This window comes from Lemur catta, chromosome 5, assembly GCF_020740605.2.
Source record: "Lemur catta isolate mLemCat1 chromosome 5, mLemCat1.pri, whole genome shotgun sequence".
Classification (NCBI taxonomy): domain Eukaryota; kingdom Metazoa; phylum Chordata; class Mammalia; order Primates; family Lemuridae; genus Lemur; species Lemur catta.
The window spans coordinates 87,357,225-87,382,268 of record NC_059132.1 but is presented as its reverse complement, the minus strand read 5'-3'; the positions used below and the strand labels follow the sequence as shown (position 1 = coordinate 87,382,268).

General features: G+C 38.3%; 1 long non-coding RNA gene across 1 annotated transcript in view; it reads right to left on the bottom strand.

Moving 5' to 3' along the window:
* Positions 1-10,017: 10,017 nt before the first annotated feature.
* Positions 10,018-25,044, bottom strand: part of LOC123637701 — a 160,799-nt gene continuing 145,772 nt past the window's right edge. The window contains exon 5 of the long non-coding RNA XR_006735031.1: positions 10,018-10,091. This is a non-coding gene — a long non-coding RNA (uncharacterized LOC123637701). The remainder of the gene's footprint in view (positions 10,092-25,044) is intronic.

Below are 25,044 nucleotides of genomic sequence, written 5' to 3'. Positions count from 1 at the left end.
TAGAAGTCCCTGTCCCTCAGTTTCCTCTTTCCCACTCTTGTCCCTCCTCCAGGGTCCTGGCTTTATCCTGCAACTAGCCCTTTGATCCATTCCCAGTTCCAACCTGAGAAAAGAATAGCAGATCTTTCTTCTTCAAAGACCAACATTTACCAAAAAAAAAAAAAAGTTTATCTCCGCCACTAATGCTCATGGGCATTTACACACTAAAGGATCCCTCCTTGCCAAGACTGAAATAGAAAGGATTAAAGAAATGAAGAAATGAAGGAAGAGATAACCATGTTCTGTTCATATGCATTTTCATCAAAAATCACACGATATGTACAGGATAAGGATCTGACTAGAGCCAAGCCTTTTTGCTTCCAATATAAGGTATAGCATGAACCTGGCAGAACATTTTCCAACAGCATCTGTTGTTATTTCTCATTACAGAGAGTAAACCATGGCCTCAAGTCCATACCTCCAAATAGCAGTGGAGATGATAAGCCTTCCCCTTGTGATGTGATATATTTTCAAATGTAGAGATTTCCTGCATATCTGCAGAACAACATATACAATTATTTCCTAAGACACCAACCAATGTCTGTCTAAAGTTTTGTTTAGGAAGCTTAATTTCTTTTCTTAAAATACACACATAAAATTAAGTTTTTGAAAATCCCTTCTTTTCTCTGTGAAAATCTCCAATCTAACAAAATTAAAGTTAACATTAAAAATTGACCTCTAAATAGATCCCTGTTTTAAGTATCCATTCTGATTAAAAAAATACCAAGCTTAAAAATATATAATTACTATTTAAAGCAGAAATTTAATAGGCAACCTAACCTTTTCAAAAAGAACTTCTAATGTGAACCCTGAGATAAGATGACACTTAGCAGAAGATTTTATTTTCACATTGTCCTGTGCATATAATAAGCTAAAGAGCTTTTTTTCATTTAGAACAAGTGAGATGAAATAGCTGTTATTTTGATGTTCTTGAAGGGCAGATCAAATGAAGCTTATCTACAATAATAATGATTGATGAGCTTCGTCTAATGATAATCCTTAATACCTTAGAGAACAATTCCAATAGATGCAAACAGCAAGAAATTTCCTGCTCATTGAAGGGCATTGTGAGGAAGCACAAACATGTGCAATTAGTAATGTCTTTTAAAAAAAGGTATTTAAGTCAATCTCAGCACAGCACAAAGGAAAGAGGGTTGACACTGTAATTTTAAATTTCTGGTGATTCATCCCAGCTGTGTCACTTAAGAACCGTGGACATGAAATGTAGAGTCTCCATGTATAAAAAATGGGCAATTAATTGTTTATTTTCTCTCTTGGTTTTAAATTCTATCAAGTGTCCAACATAATGTCCAGCTCTGAGTAAATGCTCAGGATATTTGATAACTGAAAGGATGAATTCATTCAGCATTCAGTGAAGATTTATTGTGAGCCTCATAGGTTCCAGGGACTGTTTTAATTGCTGGATTTGAAGGGAAAGGGACAGGAAAAAAAAAACAAAAAACCTCTACCTTTGTGGAGCTTATGTTCTAATGGAGAAGACAATTAACAGAACAAATAGGCAAAATTGATAGGAAAACATATCCAAAGCTAGAGAGGAGGCTATGAAATGTTGGATGTTGGGGTGGGAAGTAGAATTTTAGTTAGGAATGCTAGGAAAGTTCTTGGTGAGGCAGTGAGTTTCGAATAAAGATCTGAAGAAAGTGGGCTGTTCCCCACGCAGCTATTTCGGAAGAGACCATTTCAAAGAGAAGGGACAGAAAGCACAAAAACCCTGAGGCAGGAGTCTCGGGAAAACAGCACAGGACCGGTGTGATTTACCCCGCAACATAAATGGAGGGAATAAGGCTGAAGTCAGAGAGATAAAGGGGAGGGAAAATCATAGAAGACTTGTTGGTTAGAGCAAGGACTTTGGCTTTTATCCCGAGAGAGACGAGAGGCTGCTGGAAGGTTCTGAGCAGCAGAGGGACAGGATCTGACTTACAATTGAGCAGCATCACTCTGCATCCTGTGTGAACAACAGACTGCAGGAGGGCAGGGGGAGAAATAAAATAAACACCTAGCTCATAGCATTTTTCTAATGATTACTCGGAAACATATGTGACGAGTATAGCACAGACCTGGTGCGAATCTCCCTCATTTGCTCAAGTACAGCTGTTACTATTCTCGCAGATAATGACTTTGCTCTTCCTGCAGACACACTCACTGAGGCTCTGTGTTCTCACCATTAACAATGCCAATAGACCACTCTCCTTTATGGCAGCCTGGGAGTTGGGGTGTTGGATTAATATGAGCAACAATAGTCAATGGACTTCCCCCACCAAAAAGAAGAAATGGCCCCACCATCCAAAGGAGTTATGCAGGCAAAGTGAAGCAGGCTCCTTATTTACCGTCCCTGCCCTGTGCCAAGGGCTCTCATTTACTTAACGTTGAGGCATCAAAGGCCTGTGAGGATGCTGGGAATTTAGCTTTTATCAAAATGTTTATATCTAAATTCTACAGTGCTAGCATCAAAGGGCAGCCATTCACATCAACATCTTCTAACAAAATACACAGGGGTGCTTTCTACTCATTCCATGTCTAGTATGGTTTCCTGAGGAAACACTAAAAGCTACATGAAACATGACAAAATCCATGAACCCTAGTTAAATTTCTCCTTAAAACACCATCATTAGACATTAACTAGGGATGTTTTATTCTCTGAAGAAGTAACTGGTTAATTTTATTTCTGCTTAATAAAAAAAGAACTTAGTGGTGGGAGGGGCGGGGAAAAAAATTAAAAAAAAAAAAAAAGAACTTAGTAATTTGAGGGAAGGCAGTTCAAGCAGTCCTGGCTTTGCAAACAGAAAACTGAGCAGGTAGTGTTTCCTTCCTCATCCTCTCCCCTTCCTGTTCATACGTGACAAGAGACTCTTTGTTCCTGTGGCTGCCCTCACTTCACTGCTACTCCTGGGGGAGTCTGTAGCAATTCAGTCAACAAGAGTTTATTGAGTGTCCATTTTGTGCCAGGTGTTATTCTAGGTACTAATGATACACCAGTAAACCAAAGATGCTGCTCTCTGGGAGCTTATCTTCAAGTACCTAGGAGGTTAAGGGAGAAGAGGTGAGGCCAACAAAGAATAACCCACTTCCAAATCCTCCCCTTCATGCCATCTGTCCATCCCCCACCACCCTCACTGGTGGCCTTTGGTAGACGCCAACAGTAGCCCTCTTTCAGAAGGAAAACAGTGGGGAATAAGTCGGGGCTTTTCTACGAAATATTGATGAATCACATTTCACTTTGGGGGAATCTAATCACCCACCACGTCATCTATGTGTATTCGTGTCTCATATATAACACTAAACAGAAAGAAGAGAGAGAGAGGGAAAGAGAGAGAAGACAGAGGAGACATGTTGGAACTTTGTCCATAGCAAATAAATTAGAATCCAGGAATATCAGTTTTTTATCTTTTGAAGTGTCTTTTAAAACTTTGTAATTTCCCCTTTATTATTTTTATCCCCATTCTGATTTTAGTTTCTACAGTTACTTCATCATCCAGCACAACTTTTTTCCTCTAGGATGTTCACTAGAATTATCTACTATGTAAGATATTTTGGCTGCCTACTCATTCTACCTTCCTACCAGAGCTCACATTTTATTCAGAGATCCCCTTCCTATTTATAATGTCAGGCAAATTGACATCCTCAGCTCCAGGGGTAATTCAATCAACTTAGGGCATTCCCAGGGAACTGTTAACACTTGAGAAGTAGATATGTGATCTAAGATGATCCATGGTTAGGGGAAAGTTTCTCTCTCTCTCTCTCTCCCTGTGTGTGTGTGTGTGTGTGTGTGTGTGTGTGTGTTTCCTGCTAGATAAAAACAACAGATTAGAGTTAACATTGTGAGAGACAGAGAGTGAGTCCACCATTGAGCTCTTAAATGAATCAAACCTAACCCTAAGGGAGATGATAAATGTTTTTATTGTCTAAGCCAATCTTAGACAGGTGCTCTGTTACTTGCAGCCCAAAGCATTATATCAGATACACACTGGGATTGTCACAGCTCTGGGCAAATACAGGATTTATTTGCAATTCAGATTCCAAACAGGAAGAGATTCTTCACATCACAGGATCTTTTAAAACCACTCCCGTGTCTATAACATGAGAAAAGAAAGCAGTGCCAGAGCACAACACTCTGATCCCAACCAAGAACATCCACACAGAACTCTCAGGTTAGATATTAACACTACACAGCCACTATATTACAGTATTACTTTGAGTACTCAAAGATGAGACTTTAAAAAGTACCTAAGTTTAAGACCATATTATAGAAATAAGGTTCTGAAACAGAAGCTTTGCAGACAGCTTAACTGTACAGGACAAGAACAAAGTAGGACATGAGAAAAGAATCCAGATCGTACTATAAATATTCCCTAAAACCACTGGTCCCCATTACTTAATGAAGAGGAATGGGAGACAGATAACAGAAACTGCTATATATCTTGTGTGTTATATTATACCATAAAATATATCCAGCATATATATGTAGTAAATTTTATTTTTTCTTATAGCCTGTTCAGTTGTTCTCAGCAGATTCTGTTTTTAAAACCATAAATAAATTCCAAATATTGTTATCTGTAGACATATTGATAGATTAGGGTAAATCCACTCTGATAGATTGTTTGCAAAGATGGCTGCATCAATTTCCCCCATTCCTGGAAGCACACGTCTCTGGAAAGTGACTTTGCTACTCTTCTCCAGATGGAACTATTTTCCCTCAACTTAATATAGGCTGACCTCATCCTGTGACTTGCTATAACCAATAGTAGGCAGCAGAAGTGATAGTGTGTCACTTCAGAGCCCTGACTTCAAGAAACCTTGCAGCTTCCTCTTTTGCCCTTTTGCTGCTCTGAGACTTCCATGTAAGGAAGCCCAGGCAGCCTCCTTGGGGATGAGCCATGAGGAGAGAGACTTTGTGAACATGGCCCAGCCATGCTACTGAGACTAGCTGGGACACTAGGGAGTCCACAGTCAACTCAACAGCTGACAGCAACCACATCACTGATGCTGGTGAGACCTGCAGAAGTAACACCAAAGTGAGCCCAGCACACATTCCAGAAATATGAGCAAATAATTATTTTCAAGCCACTAAGTTTTAGGGTAGAAAACTGATACATCCTCCCTGTCTGTGGAAGTCAGGATTCTGGTGCAACCATCAAGTAAAAAAGTATACTACCCCTTGCAGGATTCTACCTTAAGGAAGCTTTTTTCTTCTTCTTTTTCTCCTTGGATGTGCAAGTAAATGTTATGCTATGAGTAAATGTCTTAGAAAGTCCTCAAGATGTTTTTTAGGAAGGACAACGACCCCACTTGCCTTATGGGGAAAACATCTCTCTACCCTCTCTTATCCACTGTTTTTTCTACTCCAGTGAATACCTTTATTTACATGGGCTGGAGCTGAGTGAGCAGGGCTGATAGTTGGGCCACCTTTTAATAAGTGCCTTGAGGACCTGTCTAAAACCTTTCAGTAGAGTATTCTGTCCTCAACTTTCAGGCATCATTAGAAATTCTAAGACAATAGGATAATACTCATTAAATTCTCATTTATGCCACCCATTAGTGAATTGGGATTACATGGGGAAGGAGGAATTAAAACCAATGTTTCCCAGTCTGTCAGCTGAAACACTGGAGGATTATTAAGAGTTCTGCAAACTCATTTGTATTCAGTCAATAGACATTCAGTCAACAAACATTTAATAAGCACCAATCAGGAGCACCTGTGGATATTGCAGGCACTAAGGAAGATAAGGTCTCCATTCTCATGGAGAACAGTTTAGCAAAGCTAATATAACCAGCAAGTAACGTAATGCCAGATTTCAGTAAGGGAAAATATAAGGCATCAATCGCTGGACATGGTGACTCATGCCAGTAATCCCTACTGAGAAGGCTGAGGAGGAGGATGGCTTGAGACCAGCCTTGGCAGCATGGCAAGACCCTATCTCTAAAAATAAAAAATAAAAAAAATAGCCAGGCATGGTGGTGTATGCCTTTAACCACAGCTACTCAGGAGGCTGAGGCAGGAGGATCACTTGAGCCCAGGACCTTCAAGTTGTAGTGAGCTACATTCACACCACAGCACTCCAGCCTGGGTGACAGTGTAAGATTCTGTCTCTAAAAAAATAAATAAATTTTTAAAAATTAAAAAAAAAAGGCATTTAACATAACAGCATGATTGGGGAAGATGGGGGTAGGGGATTTCTGTTTTGGATTGAGTGGGCATAGAAGCCATCTTTATGGAGGAAACATCTGAGTTGAAACCAGGACAAGAAGGAGCCAGTCTTGTGAAGATCTTGGGGAGAAGCATTCCAAGGAGAGACAGAGCAAGGGCAAAGCCCCTGAGCAGAAGCAGGCTGGGCATGTTCCAGGGAAGGCAGCCATGGCGCTGATGTGGAGACGATGGGAGAATGCTGCCAGAGAGCAGAGAGGTGGCAAAGCACAGGAGGAGATCCGGGGAGTGGCATGAAGCCAGAGGGATCTTTCAAATGTAGCAGTTGCACGCCTCACGAGCCAAATCTACATCATACATATGTGTGCTGCTATCGTCCAAAAGTGTGTAAATCTTCAAAATGATACAGGCATGCATTAAACATGTTACTACATGTCTAGCAGCTTTTTAGCATGAGGACAGGGATGGTGACATTCATTGATGTTAAAAGTCCTTACGTCTGAAAATATTAGAAACCACTGTCTGCTCTGACTTTCTGATGTTAGATTTGTACAAAATTGAGTTCCCATTCTTTCTTCTATTCTGAAAAGAAATAAAACTCTGCAAGGAGGAAAATGCATACAGACCTACTACATATCCTTCTCGAAAGGACCAAATTCTGCATACAACAGACAAACCCGAGTGCGGTTGATGATATAAGCAGAGAAACCAGGTATCACCCTCAGGCAAGTTTCTGCGTTCTTGGTACAAAAATCGCTCCTATAGAAGCAGACTATCTTATATCTCCAGAGATTCTGCATATTCATATTTCAAATAATTCTAAGTGGAACAAGAATTGTATCTTTCACCTTTACAGGCACAGATTTTCACTAATAGAGGTTATAAATATATTTATTTGTAATGATATCAGTTGAAAGCAGACTGTTTTTAGTGGCTGATACCAAAATCATCATGGAACTACCTCTAGTTACTATCCGACGCTTATTCACCGTAATTGACTGTCTTGTTGTTTTACCTTGTCTCTGACCCCGCACACCAAGCATGAGGCTCCTGAATTTAAAAGAGAAAGTGATTAATGTGACAAGTGCAGACACAGTCAAGCCTGTATACCCCAATGGGGACACAGGAAAAGCCTGATAAATACTAAACACCGCCACCTTCTCACACTCTAACTCTCTCTTTCACTGCATCTTTCAGGCAGCCCTTTAAATGAGAGGTCACTTACTTCAAAGCCAAATACACTGTGTGTTACTCAAAAATTATTTATGCCATGGTCAGGAAAAAAATATTTACATCTAAAAATGCTGAACCATGAAACTCTAACCACAGGAAAGGTTACTTGTATAAAAAAATATGAGTTTATGTCGGCATAATTTCCATAATCATTATTTCTTCTCATAAAACAACGCTTGCCTTGAAAGACTAACCAGGGGTATTCCTTCTGCTCAAAATTCTCCATGAGACAAATCTCAAATGAAAGGCATTTGAGGTTGAATGTAAAAATCCTTTAACTATGAGGAGAAAATAACAAAGAAAATCAATTCTGGGAATACAGATGATAGAAGAACAATGGTTTTGTGAAATTAAAGAACAACAATAGTGGATTTCGAATTCACTGCATGTAGGATGTACAGAATTAGAAATGGAATATCCAGTTTCTAATTTCTTAGTAATCAGGAGTTAATGAATACTATAATTCACTTTTGCTTTCAAAGATCATTTCTGTCTCCCTCCCACTTCTTACCTATTATCTTTCCACCCTATTGCTCCACGGGTTTACTCTGATAGCTATTAGTTTAGTAGAAATTGTACTTTCTCTTTCTCATAAGCAGTAAAGTAAGTCAAGTCACCAGTTATTAATGGAATATTCAGTTAACATAGATTGAGTGCCAGCAAACCTCAGAGATATTGCCAGTTCGGTTCTAGACGACCACAACAAAGCAAATATTGCAATAAACAGAGTCATACAAATGTTTTGGTTTCCTAGGGCATAGAAAAATATGTTTATACTATACTATAGTCCAGTAAGTGTGCAATAGCATTATGTCTAAAAAAAAAAACCAACATACATTCCTTACTTTAAAAATGCTTGATTGCAAAGATGCTAATGATCAACTGAGCTTCAGTGAATCATAATCATTTTCCTGGTGGAGGCGCTTGTGGCAATGTTGATGGCTGCTGACTGATCAGGGTAGTAGCTGCTGAAGGCTGAGGTGGCCGTGGCCATTTCTTAAAATGAGACAACAATGAAATCTGCCACATCTATTGACTCTTGCTTTCACAAAAGATTTCTCTGTAGCATGTAATGTTGTTTGATAGCATTTTACTCACAGTACAACATCTTTCAGAATTGAAGTCAGTCTCTCAAACCCTGTCACTGCTTTATCAACTAAGTTACGTAATCTTCTAAATCCATGTTGTCATTTCAATAATGTTCATAGCATCTTTACCAGAAATAGATTCCATCTCAAGAAACCACTTTCTTTACTCATTCATAAGGAACAAATCTTCATCTCTTCAAGTTTTATGGTGAGACTGCAGCAACTCAGTCCCATCTCCAGGCTCCACTTCTAATTCTGGTTTTCTTGCTATTTCTACCACATCTGCAGTGATTTTCTCCACTGAAGTCTTGAACCATTCAATGTCATCCATAAGGGTTGGAATCAACTTCTTCCGAACTCCTGTTATTGTCGCCATTTTGATTTCTTACTATGAATCATGAACGTTCTTAATAACATTAGAATGGTCAATCCTTTCCAGATGGTTTTCAGTTCACTCTGTCTAGATCCACCAGAGGAACAACTTTGTATGGCAGCTTCAGCCTAACAAAATGTATTTTTTAAATAATACAACTTGAAAGTCAAAATTACTCCTTGATCCAACAGAAGAGATGTTGTATTAATAAGGCATGAAAACAACATTCATCTCCTTGTACATCTCCATCAGATCTCTTGGGTGACCAGGTGCGTTGCCAATGAGTGGCCATACTTTAAAGAAATCTTTTTGTCTGAGCAATAGGTCTCAACAGTGGAGCTTAAAATATTCAGTAAGCTGTGCTACAAACAGATGTACTGTCACCCAAGCTTTGTTGTTCCATTTACAGAGCATAAGCAGAGTACATTTAGCATAATTCTTAAGGGCCCTAGGATTTTTGGAATAGTAAATGAGCATTGACCAGATAATTTTGACTCACCAGGGCAGACAGGGAGATTGTCCCAAAGCAACATAACTAGAAACTTCATTGACATGAAGTTCAATGTTCCTGAACTAAAACTCCAACACAAACTAGACTCCAACAGAGACAACTTGGATTAAAGACACTGAAGCTTCCTGTCCTGCACCAAAATAGTCAGTTGATTCAGTCAATGCAGTGGTGGAAAACACCAATTGTATTGTTCAATTGATCTGGAACAGAGTTAAGTCAATCATAACAATCAATCCTGTTAGTCCACACATTGAGGAAGAGGGCAGAGTCAATTATTCAGAGATTTTGTGTTAAAAAAACAAAGCAAACTTTTGTTCTATAACGGATACTTGACATGTGCATGTGTTCTTGGACTGATCTATTTTAAAACATACATTAGTTCTCCACTAAAACTAAAATAAGGAGATGCAATTAAAGCTACCAGTGAACGGATTTTACTCTCTACTCTCTTCTAAGCAATTCACATTGGCTTTATGCTCTCTCTCTCTCTCACACACACACACACACACACACATTAGTCATTAATTGTGTCAGCTTGAGGAGAAATTAATCATTCAAATGAATTATTTTTTCAATTCAATTCAACAAAATTTTATTTATGTCCTTCCACCAGAGATCCCTCCTCTCGTTTGGGGGGGTGATGATCCACTTTCAAAATCTGATGAAAATTGGCAGAGCCTTTTCCTAGAAAAAAAAAAAAATAGGTATGCCTTAACATATATATTCACATACTCTCTTATGCACAAAATATTGCATATCAATTTTAGGAACCTCACGGTTTCTCTGAGCCATTAACCCTGGGTTAAGAACCCCTATTTTATGTACTTAGAACTGAGTTAGACCCTGAAGGTCCTGAAGCCAAGAAGACAGGGTCTCATGTAAAAAGATACGCAACAAAATGGCATAATTGGGGGGAAATAATAACTTGATAACTCGGAGACACAAAGTAGAATGGGAGGGAAGAAGATAAGTGGTAGGCAAAAGTCAGGGCATTAAAGGCTATAAATGCCATGCTAAGGAATTTAGACAGGATGTTGTAGCCTGTTTCTTAGTATGATCCAAGGACATTTGTATAGAATCATTTAGAGTGATTTATTGAATTAAAATCTCTGAGAAGGGGCCTAGGAATATACATTTCAAGGTTGTTCCTCGGGTTGTGCTGATGCATATTAAATTTTAGAACCCTTGAGGGGTCTGGGGGAAGGAGCAGGATGGTGAGGAAAAGTTTACAGCAGCCCAAAGGTTCTAAGGGGGTCTGGAGATGATGATCAGATTTTCATTTCAGATGGAGCACTCTGCAGGCTGCACAGGGCAGTTCTAACAAGGCCAGGTTGAAAAACAGAGACCAGTTAAGCTGGTCTGCAGCAAGATGCCACAACATAAACTAAAGCAGAAATGGGGAAAGGAGAGACCTAGAAGATTCTTAGGAAGTGAAAATTAACAGAAATTAACAGAAAATTAACAGCATCATCAACAAGTAGAAGAAGGGAGTCAACAATGACCAGGTTTTCTGGCTTGAGAGACTGACCCCATGGCAGGATTACTACTAAAATGGGTGTGAAGAGCAGCTTTAGGAGGCAAAATAGAGCTCAGATTTGGATTTTGAGCTGCTTAGGGAACATCTAGATAGAGATAAACACACAGGTCTGGACTTTGGTGAAGGTGTCAGTGCGTGTAAGACTTCGGATGCCTGTTTTGTCAGGTGTTTTCCCCTGGGACAGCTCCCTCAGAGGAGGATACCCCATCTCCCCTCTGGGCACCAGTCTGCAGGCGTTCTGGGAGCACATTGCAGGAAGCAGTGAGGGGATTCAGTCACTGACTCCCCTGTACTCAGTCATGACCTCACTCCACCTTCCACTTGCCTGGGTTCCAAGTCTGGAGCAGCTCTGGCCCAGTTCTCCTTGTGACTCCCGGGGCTCCAGGACTCAGCTTTCTTCTCATCACCATTCTCCCTGCTGATATTGTCTTCCTCACCCCTGGCAAGTCAGCTTCCACCCCCTCTTACCTGTCCATCCTCACATATTCTGGTTTAGCTTCCACTTGTCTTCTAGAGTTTCATAGAAGAATTTGTTTGCATTTCTGTGTTTATCCTCATTGCTACTTGGGAGATGGTTTCTCAAAGAAAGGGGGTGATATGGTTGGGATATTTGGCTTCTCCAAATCTTGTGTTGAAATTTGATGCCCAGTGTTGAATATGGGGCCTGCTGGGAGGTATTTGGGTCATGAGGGCAGATCCCTCAGGAAAGGTTTTGTGGCCTCCCCCAATAATGAGTGAGTTCTCACTTTACTAGTTCACACAAGAGCTGGCTATTTAAAGGAGCCTGGCATCACCTGCTCCCTCTCTTGCTCTCTCGTTTGTTCCTTCCCCCACCATATGACACTCCTGCTCCCCCTTGGCCTTCCACCTTGATTGGGAGCTCCCTGAAGGCCTCACCAGAAGCAGATGCTGCATTGGTTCTTGTACAGTCTGCAGAACCGTGAGCCAAATAGACCACTTTTCTTTATAAATTACCCAGCCTCGAGTTTTTCTTTTATAGCAACGCAAAATGAACTAATACAAGAAGGGAGGCAGAAAGGTCTTTGCCATTTCAAATTAGAATTGTTGTTCTTAAATAACATGGACATTTATTTCATTGACCCAGCAATTCCATTTCTAGGCATTTGTCCTAAAGAAATTCTCACTTTAAGTACACAAAGATGTATGTACATTGATGTTTATTTCATCACTGTTTGGGAAAGAAAATTTTAAAATGGAAGCAATCATAATAGTTGCCAAAAATACTATTGTTAAATAAGTTATGGAGCATTCATACCGTGTAACCCTATACACCCAGAAAAAAGAATAAGATGAACTTGAAACTTCAAGCTAACAAAACTGTATTTGGGGGAAAAATATTCCTGCCTACAACTTACCACCTAAAGAATAATTTTTAATTCATTAATTTCTCCACCAATAAAAGACTTAGCAAGAGAGGAAGAAAAGGCAACTCATGCCCAGAAATTCCAACTTAATAGGTAGTAAAATAAGAAAAATTTTTAAGCCCTGGTGAAGGGTATGGCCAGAGTCCCGCTGTTGAAAGCTAGAAAACAGGATCATGTTTGACAAAACAAAAATATTATTTTAAGAATTGAAATATGGAGACAGAATTAAGTCAAGAAAAAGTCTAAGTTAATACTGAGCATCTGCAGATATTGCCCTCCAGACAGCAAAACATACTAAAATACTCTGCTAATTAAGACAATTTGTTATCATGCAGAAATTCAAAAGCAAGCCAAATGAATAGAATCCAGAAGTATGCCCACACATATATGGAAATTTTTGTTATAAAATTTATAATAAAGTTGATATTTCAAATTAGTGGAGGAAATGGACTATTCAATGAATGGCGTAAGAAAATCAACTATTTATGAGGAAAAAATAAATTTAGATCCCACTTCCACAACTAGGGCTGCAACACCGCACACAGCATTTATAAACTACAGATAGATTAAAGAACTAAATTTATATGTGCATGTGTTAAGGGGAAATACAGGGGGATATTTTGATAACTTTAGAATGTAAAAGGCCTCCCTGAGCAAACCATAAAACAGAAATGTCCTAAAGGATAAGCTGACAATTTTCAGCTCATAAAAATTAAAAGCATCTTTACAATAAAAGATCTAAAAACAGAGTTTGAGACAAATGACTGACAGAGAGAAAACATCCATAGCATATTCTACAAAGGCTTAACGTCTATAATATATAAAAATGACTTGACTTTTGATTAAGGAAAGCCAAACAACCCAGTAGAAAACAAACATAGAAAATGAATAGGCAATTTCCAGAAGAACCAAAAATGACCAATAAACTTATAAAAGGAAACTATCTCACTGATTATCAGGAAACTAAAAAGTTTTAAGATATAGTATCACCTGTTATTTTTATCATTATGGTAAGAACACTTAACACATCTACCCTCTTAACAAATTTTTAAGTGCATAATACAATATTGTTAATTCTAGGTACAATGTTGTACAGATCTCTAGAAATTATTCCCCTTGCATAATTGAAACTTTATACCCATTGAAAATCAACTTCTCATTTATCATTTTCATCTCTCAAATTGGCCACATTTATAAAAATACACATTAAATATGAGAGAGAAAGACAAGAGGCAGGCATTCCTGTACACTTTTGGAATGAGTATAAATTAATGAAATCTTTTTGAAAGGCAATTTCAGGGATAAAATTCAAGTATTTAATATCCAATGTGGCACAGGCACTGGCCCTTCCAAATAGATGCCGCTATTACCAGTCGCCAAGGTCCTGCCAGTACACCCTCACCCATACACACCAGCTGAATATCAATCTCAGCAGAATTTAACCACTCTTAAAGCACACATGTGCTTTGACCCAGCAATTCCATTTCTGGGAATCTACTCCAAAGAAATTCTCTTTTAAGTACATAAAAGATGTATGCACATTGATGTTAATTTTGTCATTGTTTTGATAAGCTAAAAAAGAAAAAAAAAGGAAGCAATCGTAATGACCATCAAAAATGGAATGGTTAAATAAATTAGGACACGTTCATGCCATGGAATACTATACAACCATTAAAATGAATGGGATGAACCTAAATAAAAAAATATTGAAAAATACAGCATGATATTAAGTGAAAAAAAAAGCAAGTTGCAAATCACGGAATAAACTGCATATTTAATTTCACGTATTTTTAAAATATTCATGTTCTGATAGTTAATTTTATATGGTTAAACTTTATTTCTGGGTGTGTCTCTGGGGGTGTTTTCAGAAGAGATTAGCATTTGAATCTATGGGCTGACTAAAGAGGATAGTCCTCCTCACTGTGGGCAGCCATCATCCGATCCACTGGGGGCCAGAATAGCACAAAATGGTACAGGAAGGGACGATTGGCCCTCCCTTTGCCTGAGTGCTTGAGCTGGAACATCACTCTCCTCTTGCCCTTGGTACACCTGGTTCTCAAGCCCTCAGACTTGGACTGGAACCTCCAACCTTAGTTCTGCTCTCAGGACTGCAAACTCCACCACCAGCCTTCCTGGGTGTCCAGGTTGCAGATGGCAGATTGTGGGACTTCTCAGCTACCATAACTGCATGAGCCAATACCTTATGATAAATCACTCTATACATATGTGTGCATGTGTATACACACACACACATACACACACACGGTAATACAACATTTAGTGATGGGGATATTTCCTGAGAAATGTGCTGTTAGGCAATTTTGTCATTGTGTGAACATCACAGAGTGTGCTTACACAATCCTAGATGTTATAGCCTACTACACACCAAGGCTCTATGGTATGGACTATTACTCCTAGGCTACAAACCTGTACAAACATTACCGTGCTGCATAGTGCAAGGAAATAGTAACATAACAGTAAATATTTGTGCAATAGGAATTTTCAGCTCCGTTATAATCTGATGGCACCACCTTCGTATATGTGGTCTGTCACTGACCAAAATGTCGTTATGCAATACATGACTATATACACGTATATATGTATACACACAAATATAATATATATACACATACACACGCATGTATTATTGATTCCATTTCTCTGAAGAACCCTGAGTAGCATACATATGTTTGTATGCATAAGTCTGCATATAGTATGGTATGTGTGAATATACATTAATACATAAAAAAGAGAATACAAGGATGGGTAACACTAGTTATAGCAGTTACCTATAGGCAAGAGTATAGAACAGAAGGGTGGAAAGCAGAAGAGGGGCTTAGCATTTTGTTTTGTATACTCCATGTTGTATACATCATCTCAATGAGACTATACATACAGGCACACCTTGTTTTGCTATGCTTTACTACTGCACTTCCCAGATATTGCATTTTTTGCAAATCCAAGGTTTATGACAACCCTATATCAAGCAAGTCTATCTGTGCCATTTTTCCAACAGCATGTGCTCACTTTGTGTCTCTGTGTCACATTTTTGTAACTCTCACAACATTTCAAACTCTTATAATTATTATTATTATTATTATAACTGTTATGGTCATCTGTGATCAGTGATCTGTTCACAGATCACTGTTACTACTATAATTGTTTATATGGATGCACAAACTGCACCCATATAAGACAGCAAACTTAATAATTACCATTAAATATGTGCTTTCTCACTGGTCCACTGGGCATTCCCACATCTCACTCCCTGTCTCAGGCCCCCCCATTCCCTGAGACAAAATTATATTAAAAATAGGCCAATTAATAACCCTACAATGGCCTCTAAGTGTCAAAGTGAAAGGAAGAGTCACATCTCTCTCGCTTTAGATCAAAAGCTAGAAATGATCAAGCTTAATGAGAAAGGGATGTTGAAAGCCAACATAGGCAGAAAGCTAGGGCTCTTATACTGTTAGCCAAGTTGTGAATGCAAAGGAAATGTTCTTGAAGAAAATCAAAAATGATACTCCAGTGAACACAAAAATGATAAGGAAGCAAAACAGACTTCTTGCTCACATAGAGAAACTTTCAGTGGATAGAAGATCAAACCAGACACATCATTTCCTTATGCCAAAGCCTTAGTGTGTAGTAGGCCTAATCCAGAGCAAGGACCTAACTCTCTTCAATTCTATGAAGGCTAAGAGAGGTGAGGAAGCTGCAGAAGAAAAGTTGGAAGCTAGCAGAGGTTGGTTCATGAGGTTTAAGGAAAGAAGCCATCCCCATAACATAAAAATGCAAGGTGAAATGGAAAGTGCTGATGGAGAAGCTGCAGCAAGTTATCTAGAACATCTAGCTAAGAGAACTGATGAATTTGGCTATACCAAACTATAGATTTTCAATGTAGAAGAAATAGCCTTCTATTGAAAGAAAATTCCATTTAGGACTTTAATACCTAGAGAAGAGAAATGAATGCCTGGCTTCAAAGCTTCAAAGGACAGGCTGACTTTCTTGTTAGGGGCTAAAACAGCTGGTGACTTTAAGCTGAAGCCAATGCTCATTTTCCATTCCAAAAATCCTAGGACCCTTAAGAATTATATAGAATCTACTCTGCCTGTGCTTTATAAATGGAATACTAAAGCCTGGATGACAGCATATCTGTTTACAGCATGGTTTACTCAATATTTTAAGCATAATGTTGAGACCTATTGCTCAGAAAATAAGATTCCTTCTAAAATATCACTGCTCATTGACAATGCACCTGGTCATTCAAAAGATCTGATGGAGATGGACAAGGAAATTAATGTTTTATGCCTGCTAATATAATATCTATTCTGCAACCCAGTGATCAAGGAGTAATTTTGACTTTCAAGTCCTGTTATTTAAGAAATGCATTTCATAAAGGTATCGCTGCCATAGGTAATGATTCCTCTGGTAAATTTGGGCACTGTAAGTTGAAAACCCTCCAGAAAGGATTCACCATTCTAGAGGCCATTAAGAACAATCATGATTCATGAGAGGAGGTCAAAATATCAACAATAACAGAAGTTTGGAAGAAGTTGATTCTAACTTTTATGGATGACTTTGAAGGTTTCAAGACTTCAGTTTAGAAAATCACTGCAGATGTGGCAGAAATAGCAAGAGAACTAGAATTAGAAGTGGAGCCTGAAGACATGACTGATTTGCTGCAATCTCATGATGAAACTTTAACAGATGAGGACTTGCTTCTTGTGGATAAGTAAAGAGTGGTTTTTGTGATGGAATCTACTCATGATGAAAATGCCACAAAATATTGTTGAAATGACAATGAAGGGTTTAGAATATTACATAAGCTTAGTTGATAAAGCAGCAGCAGAGTTTGAGAGGATTGATTCCAATTTTGAAAGATGTTCTACAGTAGGCAAATGCTATCACACAGTATCTCATGATACAAAGAAATTTTTCACAAAAGAAAGAGTCAATCAATATGCCAGACTTCATTGTTGTCTTACTTTAAGAAATTATCACAGCCACCCCAACCTTCAGTAACCACGACCTTGATCAGTCAGCAGCCATCAACATCAAGACAAGAGCCTCCACCAACAAAAAGATTACAACTTACTGATGGCTTAAATAAATGTTAGCATTTTTTTTGCAATGAAGTATTTATTAGTTAAGGTACATACATTGTTTTTTAGACATAATGCTATTGTACACCTAAGATAGTACAGCATAGTGTAAACATAAGATTTATATGCACTGGGAAACCAAAAAATTTATGTGACTCTCTTTATTGTAATATTTGCTTTACTGTAGTGGACTGGACTCAAACTCACAATATGTCTGAGGTATGATTATATTATAATTTTTTTAAAAGATTTAAAAATATATATAGAAAGCCCTCAAAATACTAGGCACATGCTTCAAAATTGCCACATGACTAAAATGTGCATTCACCTTTAGAACTTAAAGTCAATGTCACTTCTAAATGTATAATCTGAAATATTCAAAGTATATAGAATCAGCCACATCTCGAGGGCAACATTCTAAACGGAATTTATTGAACCATTTTCAAATTAGCTAATTTTCGGTTTTAAATATTTGACCGCTGGGTCCTTACACTCTCTTATATTCCTAATTTTGTGCTTTTCTTTAAGGAAAATTCCTAGAAGCATTTAGGGAAAACAGGCTAGCTCACTTGTTAAACATGGAATAATCTGAACCAAAAGCCCAAATGCATAATTGTCTCCATATTTTTTTAGAGCAGAACATCATTTGCAATTGATATTCCTCTCCATGGTTAGTTACATACATAGGGTATTTTATTTCATATTCTGTGTCATGAACTCTACAAGGTGAATGCTCAGGCTTCCAGTTATAAAATGTCTATGCCAAACTCTTTAAAGTCTGTTATATCTGCTGTATAATGTGCCATAAATATGGAACTCAGTCTTTAAAACATTAGTTGAACAGAATTTAAAGCAAGTAGAAATATTCAACAAAAACCTATAGCCAGATCTTTTTCTTATAGTCAATGGTAGAACCAGTCAAGGGAATTTTTTATTGAGTACCCTTAATGAGGAAGCACAAAAACATCAAGTGAGGGATGGGCCCATACCCTGAGAAACCTAGATCTGCAAATCCTTGTCATCTCCGCCTTGTGAGGTGAGAAAAAGCCACCAGACTCCCCAGCACAGGGACATTCTGAAGAGCTGCATTTCTCACAAGCAAATCTATTCTATATAATTCACAGTAGGTGCTAAAACATATTTCTCAGTTCTGTTTATTAAATCTGTATTATCTGTTAACACCACATATTCACTAAATTAACACTGTTAGGAGATTTTTGTCAAGGAGTAAAAGAACTAGAAGACTCTCATCTCGATTCTATGTCGTTCTCATGCAGAATGCCTGGAGAACAGAACAGTAATTTGAATAAATTGAGCATATATTTTCGTGAGGTAATTGGATTGTGCTTTCATTTAACTTGCCTGACGTACATTTTTCTTAAATTCCTATGAGACAAATGAACCATTGTTTTCAAGGTGACACAAATAGTCAATGAATTTGGGAAAACCTAATGAAGTGACGGTTAAAGTCTAAATACGAGACAATCAAAACTCTGTTACACTTACAGTAATTCTGGCCCATGGATTTTGCCTCTAGTATTAACTGTGCATTAGACTTTTTGGTGGATTTACTTTGTTCCAATAAAGGAGTTCAAATGGTATTAATGCAGATATCTACATATCCTTTAGCAAAGAACTTTTTCACTATCATTAAGTTTGACATGTCTCCACGAGGCAGTCCAGTACTTCTCTTTTCCACATAGCTAAAAGCACAGGAAATACAAATAACTGGATATTATAAAACCAAAACTATTGACAATGTAGGAAAAATTTTTTAATTTTGCCGTTGTTCTATCTTAATCTTTAAATGGCCTTGTATAGCATCTTAAGTTCATCAAATCTTTCGAGAACAAAATGTACTATTACTACATGTCATAAAGAGGCCTTTTCTTTCCACTGCAATTTGAAACATGATGTTCCAGAAATCAAGACTGCATAGCAGAGCAAATATTCACACATTCTCAGCTGTTTCGGGTTATTTCTTTCAAAAGGTCATAGCTTTAAATATTCACGGGCAAAAGCAAGACGCCGATTAGAGTGACCAAATGGAGGCAGACAAGGTACAGGAAAAACAAAAAACAAGCAGGCACTGCCTACCTGACCCTAATTATTCCGAAGAGAGAAATAAGAAAGTGTGCACTGCTATACCGCTAAATCAAGGACTCTTCCCTCTCAGATCTGGTCTTGACTGATCACTGGAGATCTATATTTTGTCAGGTGTCCAGACAACAAACCTGGCAGGTGGCTTGCAAAGTCTAGGGAAGCGAAGACTTGTTGTTTAACCCACATTCTTGACACACATAGGAAACTATAGCATCACTGAGGTTATTCAGCCAGCCCTTGGGAGAGCCGGTCCCCCATTTCTCCTTCACCCAATCTTTCCAGGCTATTGCTCTGATACAGCATCAAAGCCAGTAAAAGCACATTTGAAAATGAAAGGTCTATCACATTCCACGCTTCTTTTGAAACATCAAAAAGGCACAAAAAGAAGCGCTAGGACTAGAAAAAGCAGACAAGGAGCAGGACAGTGCCTGTTAGAACGGCAGGAATAGCTGGAGGTGAACCAATGTGAGGCCTATGAAAAGGCAAGTGAGAGAACCAGAAATTTGCTGCTGACAAGATGAAACAGCCCACAGCTGTGTCATGCTAATAAAAAGTTAATTTCAACTTTCAGACACTCTTCATGGTACTTTACAGTTCAATGGCACCAAGCTCATCCATTGTGCCGCCTCACCTGAGGAGACTGGGCCTATTTACAAGCTCTCAGCATCCAAATAGAATTTGAGGCGGCTGTTTTATCCCTGGAAGATGTCCATCGGGGATAAGAATGTTTGCGATCAGGCTGAACAGCTACCCCAGCATCCTTGCAAACTCGCATTTCAGACTTCGAATAAGTCCTAAAACACAGACACGGGTGGATCAGGAGCTCTTCCTTGGCCATAGTTCATGCCATCACTGTCAGAATCTGGGGATGAACAGAGTTGCAGCTGAAATTAAAAAAAAATCTTAAATGCCTTGATAAATCTGTGGTCACCCTCATGACCTACTTCCTCCGGCTGAACCAGACAACCTACAAAACTTTTTTTAAAGTCATGTCACTAAGTTTTCTACTGTGTTATTTCCTGACACCATAAATCCAAGCTGTTATGTACACCTCGAAGCTGCCTCCAGAAATCTTGTACTTGGTGATGTTTAAGAAATACAAGCAGAAAACAAAAATCCAATAATTCTTCACCTGAGCATCTTCTTGGTGCTATTGTGCCGTGACCACAGAAAAAGTCACATTGGCAATGTCACTCCATAAAATAGAATAAGCATTACACTTCTTAAAAGACCATTTGATTTAGAAGAGTTATGTATTTAAAGTTAAAAATCCTGGTTGTGAATCTCGCCTTTGTCACTGATTGCTTCATTGTAACCAAGACATTTAACTCTATTCCAAGCCACATCTCCTGATGTGTAAAATGATGTATAAAAGCTGCCCGGCCCTACCCTGCCCACCTTACAAGGATGTTATCAGGAGAAAAGGAGAAATGCTTTGCAAATTGTGTAGAAAAGTTTGCCATTATTAGACATAGCAACATACTACAGTGCCTGACAATGAGTACGTTCAACATATTTGTTGAATTAATGAAAGAAATAATTACTCATAATACTAAGGAAAATTTACCATATGATTTCATTTCAACAAGTGTATTATATTTTAATTACATACACTTTATGGTTCATGGTTGCAATATTCTTAATATATCATTGCATATCCCTGAAGAAATTAATTATACTTACTTTAATATCTTCTGTTTGTCATATTAACTATTTTTCTTTGGATATTAGCTCTCTGCTCACTGCATGTAGCACCTCACTTTTATAAAGATGCTTCTTTTTAAGTGTTTGGTGAGGCCCTGTTGTTTCAGCACCTTTATTTTTGAGAATTCCAGTTCTATGGCTTTTCTACTCCAGCCTGCCCAAGGGTATTGTGGTGGAATGGTGAGACATGGCACCTGGCAGGACATATTGGTAGATTCTCTTCTGTGAAAGTGTATTCCTCATCCTCCTCATCGTGGTAACCACTGAGGACGCTGCTCTACCTCTGCACACCCAGCACACACAGTGACTGACTTTATCCTGTGGACACATAATTCTACCAACCCATTCTCAGAAAAAGCAAGGGTCCAGGAGAGAGTTGTTTCAACTTGTGGTACGTGCTGGTCGTCCCAAGTCCCCTTTGCTAGGTTGACTATGAGCAAAACGACTTTCAAATAGGTCAACACAGCCAGGAGGCCTTTTCCCTAATGTTGTATCACTTTGACTCAATCTCCTTCCTGTCTTTTAGAAATGCTTCAATATTTCCCATTCTCTAAGAATTCATTCTTGTTTTTGATTTCGCGATATGGAAACAGACATTAATTGCAGCATGGACAGAAGAAATTAAATGGGAAAAACTCCTAAGCAATTGGTTTGGTTATCACTGTGCCTATCTGTTCATAAATTCATCTAATTATTATGAAAACACATGCTTTGGTTAGAAATTCAAATAGTACAAATACATATCTGAAGAAAAGGAAGTCTCCTTCTTAGACCAGTCCCTGAGCCCTACTCCCTGTAGGTAACCACAGTCAACAGTTTCTTACATGCCCTTCCAGAAATTTTCTATTTAAGCATATGCCTATAGACACAGTTAAGTGCCTTCCTTTTGTTTAACCTAACAATAAATCTTGAAGATCTGCCCATATCAGCACATGTAGATACACTACATTTGTTTGAACTGGTATATAACAATTTATTATATAACTGCGTCAAAATTTGTTTAGTCAGTCTCCTGTTGATGGACATGTGAGTTGTTTCCCATTTTTATTGTTTTTACTATTATCAATAATGCTGCAATGAACAGTTTTTGTTCAGACCTCTCGGCATATATATGCAAATAAAATCAGAGGACAAATTGCTAGAAGTAGACCTTGCAAGATTTGCATATTTTAAATTTTGATAGTATTGTCCAGTTGGATTTCAAAGAGGTTGTACCAATTTTTGCTACAACTGTGTTGTATATGCACCTGTATTCTTTCACCTTTATCCACCTTGTGAATTTCCAAATTTTATAACTATCACTAATCTATTAGGTGAAAAATGGTTTCATGGTCTAAATTTGCATTTCTTTATTTATGAATGAAATTGAGAATTTTTATGTGCCTAAAAAGATCTTTTTCTTTCTGAACTCCTTTTTCATATCCTTTGCCTATTTTTTATTTTTCTTGTTGGTATACAATAACCTTTTGTATGTATTTTGAGGATACAGTGCATACACAGTGCAAGTGTGATAAAAATTGGTACAACCTCTTTGGAATGCAATTGGAGATGGGCATGAACATGTACAGATATTTTTTTCAGTTTCACCTTTTACCTTTAATTACTGTATTTTTCCATAAAAGACTTTTTAATATTTTATAGCAAAATTTATCTCTATCATTCTGTTGTTGTTAATAGCCACTTACGTTGATTCTTACTTGAGAAGATCTTACCCACTCCAAGATCACTTAAATTTTTTTCTCCATGATACCTTATAAAACTTTTACAGTTTTGCATTTTATCTCTAAAGCTTTGGTACATCTAGAATGTACTTTAGTGCAAGGAGTGAGATAGAGATCTAATTTTTCTTCCTAAATGGCTGAAAATGTTGCCTCAATGCCATCTATTAAATAATCCATCTTTCTTCACTGATTTAAAATGCCACCTTTATCATACACTAGATTCCCTGAAGTATTTGAACCTACTTAAGATTCTATTCTGTTCCATTGATCTGTCTGCCTATGCAGATATTTTAGAAATGAATACATTTATGGAGCTATAATTTAGCATATGTGGGTCTATTTCCAAGCTTTAGTTATTTGTATTCTACAGTATGTTTATTTGTCATTGTGTACCTCAGGTTTGACTTCCTCAAGGGCAAAGATTATGGATTCTCCTCTCTCTGTAATTCCCTAAAACACTAGTCTCTGCCAAGTTTGACATTTCAGAAACTGAAATCAAGCCATGTCCTTAGGCAGAACCAGTGGTGGTCTGAGTAGTTTGAATGAGTGAAGCCCCTGCTCAAAATATTCAACCCCTAATCATAATATATAAAATACTATGACAATTAATTTCTTTTGTTAGAGGGACTTTCCTTTAAAACATTAATATTTTGCATGTTGCTGAGAATACATTCATCATAGTCCCTCCTCGGTCTAAGTTTTGCTAGAAAGGCAATGTGAGCAAACATTTACAGAGCCACGCAATCTGGTAAGAATAGTACATGTTCCATCTCATTTAATATCACAAAATAGCCTATGAAATTGGCATTATTAATCTCACTTTGCAGAGGAGGAAATAGGCTCAGAAAAGTAACTTTCCAAGTTAGTTAGTGGCAAAGCCTGGTTTCAAACCCAGGCCTGTCTGATGCCAAAGATCATGTTCGTCTTGCTCTCCCATGCTGCCTAACAGAGACAGAGTTCCTCGAGCAAGGATAGGAAATAATTTCCATTTCTTGTGCCAGCTCTGCAGTGGCTGGCTTGAGCATTGAATGGAGAATAATTTCTAACTACAACCATGCTTGGCAGGAAAGAGGACCATGAAAAATTATCAACGTCTGCCACCGAGGTCAGAGGCAGCAGCAGCAGCGGGGGACATGTATTTGCCATGACTGCCCCAAAACACAACCTAGGGTACCAAAGAAACATTTTGCCAACTTCACAGTTGTGTTTAGGAGCCATCCTAAAAATCATCCAATCAATAAAATTTTGCTCCCTAGATAAAGCCTACGAAGCCAAAGTTAAAAATAAATGTTGAGAAACACACTAAATAAAAGAGAGCATTATATATGGTATCCAAAGTATACCAGGCCTGCCAACTTGACATGCTAAATGTTCAGCCTCATTTTATAATAATCAACTTGGATCTTTGGATCATAGGAAAGCCACTGCCTCAAACCAGTGTTTTCCCATGCAGGAGAGAGGTAAGAACCCCTAGGCTGGTAGGCTCATGGCAGAGCATCTAATTTGCTATGTCTATAGCTCCATTCTAGAATTGTGTATCCAATCAAGTAAGTGAGTTGTGTTGGAATCAAGCTCTACCCAGATTCACCAGTTCTAAGAACTGGGCCTCTCGATTTATGTGACACTCAGTAGTTCCACATCTGGCCTCTCCAGAGCAGGTATTGTGAGTGGCCACCCAGCTGCTCTTCCTCTTTCCTCTCCCTCAGAGATCTGCAAACTTATTTAAGTATTCAGCCCTCCTCCCCAACTTTCTGTGGCTCAGAAAAGGTTAGCCCCACCCCAGCCCCATGGTCAATGTGCAATCCTATGCCTCTTGTCAGTAGCTGGATTAGCAACACGTGATTGCATTCAGAGTCCTGAGATATGGGCAGAGCTGTGCTCTGAGCATATAGGAAATTCTTCTTTGTTCCTCCGGGACAGCACCAGGGAACAACCATTTCTGCTGCTCACCAGACTTCTGTGCTGATAGGAGACGCAGAACTGCTGTGGCACACTCCTGCCAGCCATCACTCAGAGGAGAGCAGAGCCAAGCCAAAAAAATCCTAGGGAAATGGACCAGGACTCAACCACGATGACCACAGTAGC